Source organism: Bidens hawaiensis, unplaced genomic scaffold (genome assembly GCF_021521415.1).
Source record: "Bidens hawaiensis isolate Kalapana, Puna unplaced genomic scaffold, B.hawaiensis_p1.1 tig00010669_1, whole genome shotgun sequence".
Taxonomy (NCBI): Eukaryota; Viridiplantae; Streptophyta; class Magnoliopsida; order Asterales; family Asteraceae; genus Bidens; species Bidens hawaiensis.
In genome coordinates, this window is record NW_027491817.1 from 752501 (window position 1) to 760000 (window position 7500).

Here is a 7500-nt window from a genome sequence, read left to right on the forward strand (position 1 = left end):
TGATTGGTCTGTGCAGATATGTGCCTTTTTTCTATTTATTTATCTGCCACGTTTGAATTCACAACCAAATGTGTCTTTGTTCTAACCATCACGTAAGCCCATACGGAGGATAGGCTGGTTCGCTTAAAGAAAATCTTTTCTATGATCAGATACGAATCATGTCATACATGAGCAGGCTCTGTAAGATCTAGTTCACTTAAATTCAGATTATTTAATAGTATAGTATAAAATGCATTCATTTCCTCTGCATTGGCGCAATCTATGATACTATCGGAGTAAAAAAGGGGTATAAAGAAGAACAGAGACTGGGCTGTATTAGTAACAAGTAAATCCTTTGTGTGTTTGTAAAAGGTCTCTAAAAATTTTGGGGATAAACACCAATCCTAAGGTCTGAGACGACCCAAAAAGCAATTGATCAGATCACGATCTAGTTTATAAGCCTACTTGGGTATTGAGTATTTATTTGTAAGAACTTCATTTTTTGCACTTGATAGTTTCAACTCCAGAAAAAAGAATCCAGTCAAATTTTTATTTTACTTACATAAAAGCATCCATATATCGTATATACGGGTGTCTAGATAACATTTATATGGATTCAGTTAGTTCTTTTTATTCTTGCTCGAGCCGGATGATGAAAAATGATCATGTCCGGTTCCTCCGGGGATGGATCTATAAGAATTCACCTATCCCAATAACAAAAAACCTGACTTGAATGATCCTGTATTAAGAGCTAAATTGGCTAAAGGTATGGGTCATAATTATTACGGGAGCCCGCATGGCCCAACGATCTTTTATATATTTTTCCGGTAGTAATTCTAGGTACTATTGCATGTAACGTAGGATTAGCGGTTCTAGAACCATCAATGATTGGTGAACCGGCAGATCCGTTTGCAACTCCTTTGGAAATATTACCCGAATGGTATTTCTTTCCCGTATTTCAAATACTTCGTACAGTACCCAATAAATTATTGGGTGTTCTGTTAATGGTATCAGTACCCGCGGGATTATTAACAGTACCCTTTTTAGAGAATGTTAATAAATTCCAAAATCCATTTCGTCGTCCAGTAGCGACAACCGTATTTTTGATTGGTACTGCAGTGGCCCTTTGGTTGGGTATTGGTGCAACATTACCTATTGATAAATCCCTAACTTTAGGTCTTTTTTAAATTGATTCAATTGTGAAATAAAATATCACGACGTATGTATCTAGGGAACAGTCGCTTCAAAGTGAATTCTCCCTAGATACATCTATTCAATTAAATTATGAATCTATGTTGATTCCGAATATATTAATTGTCCTAAAGATTCAAAACCTATTTTCGTTTCGGCCCTTTTCTAAATTATAAAAAAAAGATGAAAAAAATCCAATGGGTTTAAAACTGATTTTTCGGTAAATCAATTACGAAATTTTTTTCTAGAATCCCTAAAATTTGTTTGACATCTTCTATGCGAAAATGTTCCATTTTCATAAGATCTTCTTGACTGTTATTCAAAAGGTCCAATAATGTATATATCTTGGACCTTTTGAGGCAATTATAGATTTTGGGAGGCAATTCTGATTGGTCAATAAAAATCGATTTCAACGCCATTTTTTTTTCTTTTTTGTTAGTTTAGCCAATTTATCATAAAAGGTAAAAGGGGGTAAAGGAACTATGTGTTGATTGTCCTCTAAATTGAAATTTTCTTCTTTGGTATGTAAAAAGGGAATCAATAAATCAATCAAATTCCGGGAGGCTTCGTGAAGTGCTTCTTTAGGAGTTAAACTTCCATTTGTCCATATTTCGAGAAATAGTATCTCTTTGTTACCATTTTCATAAGAATGAATACTATGATTCGCATTTCGAACAGGCATGAATACAGGATCTATAGGATAACTTCCATCTTGAAAGGTATTTGGCGCTTTTATAAGATATCCGCGATTCTTCTCTATTTGTAATCCAATAACCAACTCAATGGGTTCCGTTAAGCTAGCTATATGCTGTGTATTATCGACAATTTCTACATAAGGCGGTAAGATGATATCTTGAGCAGTTACATATCCAGGGCCCCTGACACAAATAGACGCCTCACAAGTTCCATAGAGATTACTTCTCAATACGATTTCTTTCAAATTCATTAAAATTTCATGTACTGATTCTTGAATACCCATTATGGTAGAATATTCGTGTGAGATTTTCTCAGATTTTGCGCGTGTGATACATGTTCCTTCGATTTCTCCAAGCAAAGCTCTTCGCATCGCAATGCCTATTGTGTCTGCTTGACCTTTCATAAGTGGAGACAGATAAAGCGCCCATATAAAAGACGCTTACTGTCTGCTGCTGATTCAACACACTTCCACTGTAGTGTCCGAGTAGATACTGTTATTTTCTCTCGAACCATAATAATATTATTTGATCTGATCATTGAATCATTTATTTCTCTTGTTTCTCTTGCTATTGAAATCTCTTCAATTTTTTTCTACACACGTCTTTTTTTCGGGGGTCTACAGCCATTATGTGGCATAGGGGTTACATCCCGTACGAAAGTTAATAGTATACCACTTCTGCGAATAGCTCGTAATGCTGCGTCTCTTCCGAGACCGGGACCTTTAATCATGACTTCTGCTCGTTGCATACCTTGATCTACTACTGCACGAATAGCATTTGCCGCTGCGGTTTGAGCAGCAAACGGCGTCCCTCTTCTTGTACCTTTGAAGCCACAAGTACCAGCAGAGGACCAAGAAACCACTCGCCCTCGTACATCTGTAACAGTCACAATGGTATTATTGAAACTTGCTTGAATATGAATAACCCCCTTTGGTATTTTACGTATACTCTTACGTGAACTAGTACGTCCACGTGAACTCTTTTTCTGTATAGCTTTTGCCATATTTTATCATCTCATAAATTTGAGTCAGAGATATATGGATATATCCATTTCATGTAAAAAAGATCCCCCTTCTTATTTGTATATTGGGTCTTTAACGAGTCTTATTATCCTTGTCTTTGTTTATGTCTTGGGTTGGAACAAATTACTATAATTCGTCCCCGACGACGGATTAGTCGACATTTTTCACAAATTTTACGAACAGAAGCTCTTATTTTCATATTTGCCACTCCTTACTTTAATTTTGAATCCATTTCTTGGAAGAAAATAAGTTTCTTGAATTTTCGATTTCAAATCGTATTTCCGCGAAAGAAATAGTGAAAACACCTAATCTTTCGAATCTTTGTTGCGGAGTCGATAAATTATACGACCTCTGGTTGAATCATAACGACTTACTTCAATTTTGACTCTATCTCCTGGCAATATTCTTATAAAACTACGTCGGATCTTTCCTGAAACATAACCTAGAATCATATCTTCATTATCTAAACGAACCCGGAACATGCCGTTGGGAAGCGATTCAGTAATTAAACCTTCATGAATCCATTTTTGTTCTTTCATTCCAGGTAAAACCTCCTTGAAGTATCAACTAGTGGAGGAAGAACCCTATTAGACAACCCACCCCTTATCTTTTCTTTTTCACAAAAAAGAAGTTTCCTATTCAATTCGGATATTAGAAAGATTACCATATATAACACAAAATTTCTCCGCCTATTCTTTCTAGTCGAGCCTCTCGGTCTGTCATTATACCCCGAGAGGTAGAAAGAATTACAACTCCCATCCCGCCTAAAATTCTAGGAATTCTTTGATAGTTAGAATAGATTCGGAGACCCGGCCGACTTATCCGTTTTAAATTTAAAAGATTTCGATAAGTACTTTTCCTATTCCTTCTATGTCGTAGGGTTAAAACCAAAAAATATTTGTTGTTTTCTCGATGTTTTCTCACGTTTTCGATAAAACCCTCTCGTAAAAGTATTTTAACAATACTTTGGCTGATATTAGTAGATGCTACTCGAACCAGGCTTTTTCTATACATATCGGCATTTCGTATAGAGGTTATTATGTCAGCAATAGTATCACTACCCATGATTAATTAAAATGATTGGTGCCTCCAAATTTGGATATAATCAACATGCTTTTTTACGTATTTTTTTTTTATTTTACGTATTTTTTTTTTAGAAATTATGAATATTCATTTTGAAAGGTATATACGTGAGACAAAATCTACTAAATGAATCTTAATCTATTATTTTAAATACCCTACTATAACCTATAACCATATCGTGGTCTCGTTTTATAATACCTCGGGAGCTAATGAAACTATTTTAGTAAAATTGAACTGTCTCAATTCTCGGGCAATCGCACCAAAAACTCGAGTTCCTTTTGGATTTCCTTCTTGATCAATCACAACTGCAGCATTGTCATCATATCGTATTATCATACCGTTGTCACGTTTAAGTTCTTTACAAGTACGTACAATTACAGCTCTGACCACTTCTGATCTTTCTAGAGGCATGTTTGGAACTGCGTCTTTGATCACAGCAACAATAACGTCACCAATATGAGCATATCGACGATTGCTAGCTCCTATGATTCGAATACACATCAATTCTCGAGCCCCGCTGTTATCTGCTACATTCAAATGGGTCTGAGGTTGAATCATATCATTTTATTTTATTTATTTTTTTTTTTGATCTGTTTTTTACAATACAAAGTTCGAAGAAAAAAAGAAATATTATTTGTTCAAAAAAAGAAACCTGCACCCGCTATTTTTAAGGCCTATTTCTTTTTTATCCCGAAATAATGAATTGAGCTCGTATAGGCATTTTAGACGCTGCTATTGAAATAGCCCTTCTGGCTATATTTTCTGTTACTCCACCCATTTCATAAAGGATTCGACCTGGTTTAACAACAGCTACCCAATATTCGGGAGAGCCTTTACCTGAACCCATACGTGTTTCAGCGGGCCTTACTGTAACTGGTTTATCTGGAAATATACGGACCCATATTTTTCCACCGCGACGTGCATTTCGTGTCATTGCTCGTCGACCCGCTTCTATTTGTCTAGATGTGATCCAAGCGGGTTCAAGTGCCTGAAGAGCGTATTTACCAAAACAAATAGTATTACCTCGATAAGACATTCCCTTCATTCTTCCTCTATGTTGTTTACGGAATCTGGTTCTTTTGGGGTTATAGTTGATGGTTTTTTTTGAATTCCATCTCTACTACAGAACCGGACGTGAGAGTTTCTTCTCATCCAGCTCCTCGCGAATAAATCAATTCAAATTCAAGATTTTGAATTCAATTCAGATAGAAAATAATTTGAATTAACTTTAATAATTAATTATACTGAATCATGGATTTCATTTAATCTAGATTAAATATATTATTAATTTGTATATCTTGTTTTTATCGATAACTAAATATAAATATATTAAATAACTATTTTTTCTTATATTTATCTATTTTTTATTTATCTATTTTAGAATGTTTTATAATGTTAAAAGAATGTTTTATAATGTTAAAACAAATCTTTCTTTTGTTTTACTCTTTATCGTATTGGATTGACCCAATTTTAGCAATCCAAGAAAATAAAGTTTTCGCGGGCGAATATTTACTCTTTCAATTTCTATTTCAGTTCTCTCATTAGTTCATAATTTTTCCGAATAGATGAATTGGTCTCTGGCCGGTTCCGCCATCCCGATCAATGAATCATTCGAATTCTTTTTCACTAAAATCTTTTGAATTCACAGGTTCCATCGTTCCCATCGCTTCTTAATTAATGGTTAGGTCTGAATTCTACAACGGAGCTATTAGTTTTTGAGTCAATATTCTTAGTCTTTATTGGCTCGAAGCTCTTTATTTTTTGTTCGATGAGCAAGATCCATTTAATGATGAATCCGTATTGATGCTTTATTACGCAGATTTTTTCTGAGATGACTCATAGACCTTACATATTGGAATTCTATATCTATATCATCAATATTCTTTATTCTTTTTCTTTCTTTCTCTCATCCTTCCATTTATCCATACCCTTTCTTTTTGATTTCGATTGACAACTTAGAAATTTTTTAATAAAAAAGATTTCAGTTGCTACAACAATATGACCAATATATCATATCTTGACTGGTTCTTTGGATCCAGATAATACGAACTGATGAGTTGGTTATTACTTCTATAGTTATTTGTTTATACTATGAGGCTGGTTTTTATACTAACCCTCAAAAAACCAACGAGTCACACACTAAGCATAGCAATTTTATCAAAAGATTCATTGAATTTTTATTAAACTCTATAGAATTATAATTGTTCGTTTTTTTTATTGAACATAAAAAAAAGAATAAACGAATTTATCATTTTTTGTTCCATCGCTGGATAGAATGCAAAGGGAAATAAAGGTTTATTATCCACCTTCTATAAATATCCAAATTTTTATGCCTAATACCCCATAGATTGTTCGAACTGTATATGAACAATAATCAATTTTAGCTCGAATGGTTTGTAGTGGAACCCTACCCTCTCTGATCCATTCAACACGCGCAATTCTTTTCCGTCGATACGTCCTGCAATTTGCACTTGAATTCCTTTTGTATCTGCTTGTTCAGTTAATTCTATAGCCTTTTTCATCGCTTTGCGAAAGAAACTCTATTTTTTAATTGTCCGGCTATAAATTCTGCAAGAATATTAGGGTTTCCATAAGGCTTTTCAATTCGTGTGATAGCAATGTTAAGTTTTCGATTTACAGAATGAAATTCTTTTTGTAAATTCATCTGTAATTCTTCGATTCCTCGGGGTCGACTTTCAATTAATATTTTTGGAAATCCCATATAGATTATGATTTGGATTAGGTCGATTCTTTTTGAATCTCTATACGTGCAATTCCCTCGACGCCAGAAGATGTTTTCGTATTTTTTTGTACATAATTCTTGATATAATTTCTTATTTTTTGATCTTCTTGCAGACCCTCAGAATAATTTTTTGGTTGTGCGAACCAAAGGGAATGATGACCTTGGGTTGTACCAAGTCTGAAACCAATTGGATTTATTTTTTGTCCCATGTTCCCCCATTACTATACATATCATAATACGACATAGTTGTATCCTTTTTTTTCCATTTAGCTTTTTGTGACCATGTAATAGAGTCGGTATCTATATATTCATCTAAGGATATATCTTTCATTACAATAGTTACATGGCAGGTCGGTTTTTGTATCGCAAAACTACGCCCGCGAGCTCGATGTTTTAATCTCTTTATGATCGTACCTTTATTTACTTCGGCTTTACTAATAACTAAATTGGCTTCACTCGAACCCATATTGGAACTAGCATTTGCTGCTGCCGAATAAACTAATTTAAAAATGGGATAACATGCTCGATAAGGCATGAGTTCTAATATGATAAGTGTTTCTTCGTAGGAACGCCCCCGAATTTGATCAATTACTCTTCGCGCTTTGTGAGCAGACATAGATATATGTTGACCTAAAGCGTATACTTCTGTTGTTCTCTTATTTAACATAAAGTTCGTCTCCTACTAATCAATGATAGATATCTATATATATTATTATACATAAACAAACGTTTTTTAACGACGAGATCTATTATCGCTTTTTGCATGTCCTCGGAAATTTAAAGTAGG

General features: G+C 34.3%; 1 pseudogene; it reads right to left on the reverse strand.

Moving 5' to 3' along the window:
• Window positions 1-4092: 4092 nt before the first annotated feature.
• LOC143535870 (uncharacterized) lies at window positions 4093-6492 on the reverse strand (annotated as a pseudogene).
• Window positions 6493-7500: the final 1008 nt, after the last annotated feature.